Source organism: Triticum dicoccoides, chromosome 3A (genome assembly GCF_002162155.2).
Source record: "Triticum dicoccoides isolate Atlit2015 ecotype Zavitan chromosome 3A, WEW_v2.0, whole genome shotgun sequence".
In the NCBI taxonomy this organism is placed as follows: domain Eukaryota; kingdom Viridiplantae; phylum Streptophyta; class Magnoliopsida; order Poales; family Poaceae; genus Triticum; species Triticum dicoccoides.
The window spans coordinates 757,882,472-757,884,481 of NC_041384.1; positions in this window are offsets into that span (position 1 = coordinate 757,882,472).

Consider the following 2,010-nt stretch of genomic DNA (forward strand, 5'->3'; position numbering starts at 1 on the left):
GTCCCACCAAGACTGTGTGCTGCCATTTTTATCTGCAAAAAAACAAACAACGGGCAGACATATGGCACCCCAATCGAAGCATGATTCATCTTTACAGGTTTACTATACATCATCCCCAGCGGCCAGTGGGTGCAGGTGCAGCGTGGTTGAAATCTCAATGTTCAGGTCTGCCACTGAGTACATGGATACTTGCAAACAACGCCAAAGTTGAAATTGCACGTCGTGGACCATACATATATACGGCGAGGATGGATTTAAGCAGACCCGGAACACAACCCGGGCAGAAAACCATGATGCTAGGCATACATTTACAAACTTTGTCGACGATTTCTCTCTTTTGGACCTCTAGCTGGTTGCTATGCCTGGGCAATACCTCTACTCATGCTCTACGGTGTTCCTATAACACCGGCCTTTAGGCACTTTGAGTAATGCCTTTAGATGAGGATCCTCTCTCCTCTCAGAAACTTACTGAGGCGATTGGCGAGACCAGCTACACACAGATGGATAGTAGCAGCAAAGCACATTGATCGATTAGTATGTCTATGTTTCTAGAAAACTACTCTACCTTTGTTCATATGCACCGTAGCTGTGAAGCCTAGCAATTTGGACCATCTGATGGCCTCTACGAAGGGCCCACACTGCTTTTTGGTTTTGCGATTTAAAAGTTTAAATTAATACATATATGGCAATATTTCTATATATACTACTTCAAAAGATGTAAGGTTTCCTTTCATGTCGGACAGAGCACTTCGTCAAACCTCACATATGTTTCTTCTTCTTTTTCTTTGATTTGATTCTTTTCTCTCTGAGTTTTTTTTACCAGTTTCTCTTAAAAACAGTCTTAACCGTTTCATCTTTTATTTACTTACCAAATAAAATCATGTATAGTTTCTTTGGTAAACTAATAGTTCTACCAAATAAAAGCACAACTTTACTTAGGTAGGTAAATCATGGCAGAAGTTGATAAATATTTATTTACACAATATATTAATACGGGCAATTAAATTATGGGCTAACTACTACAATATTTATATCCCGTTGGCACAAGCTTATCTAGTATAACGAAAACCAGATCAACAATCTTCGCCGATGAACAGAAGTATAGCCTGGAAGGGTCCAACATGCAAACACGCGGCTGGATCCAAGTAGATCCACCGAAGACCAGTACCGACCGAATATCATGACATCCGTCGGTGATACATCTCCACATACCCTCTGGATGACACTGGGCACATCGCCAGGACGGGGGTAGGCGAGGAGAACCATATTTCATTTTCAGGAAGCGACCGCCGCCTTGTGGAAGAAAAGAGGACGCCATTTAAATTTCAGAAGGTCGATCTGTTTCCTTGGGCAAGAAAGGGTTCATTCATTACTTCAGCAGTAACTTGCAACTTTGGCTTTCACCGTCCATCATCACACACCCCATTCTCTGAAGCTAAAATCCAGTGATTATCAGTCTCACCATCAGTTTCCGTCTTCCTATGTTTTAAGTACAAACATACGTGCACAGTAGCATGATAAGAAAACTAAAAAGTAGTACGTTACTTCTTTTTAACCCAAGACTGTGGAATAATTGTTCTGCGGTAATTGTCATTACTCAAATAAATGTGTACATACAAAAAGAAAAGAAAATGAGTACAAAAGACAACCCTCTAACCAATTCCAGCTCTTGGAAAATTCATGGAGAAATAAGATAAGTGTGCTGCAATCCAATCCTTGAAAGTGTCTTTGTGTTTGGCTTTTGTTCTTAGGGTAATCAGACTGAGATCAGTGAGCCCACCCCAAGTGACCCTTGTGGAGGCTGGGAACGAGCGCTCCTCAGTTAGTTGCTCCCGTCCTCTTTTCACTGGGGTCAATTTTTTTCACAGTGTTATTTTTCTTCATGGGCTGTATGTACGAACCTAGATTTGGGCCAAGGTCATCGGGATCAATTGACCCTTGGTCCAACACTGTAGCTCCGCCCCCTGCATATAATGCATTCCAGCGCCATTGTTTCCATCATCACCCCCC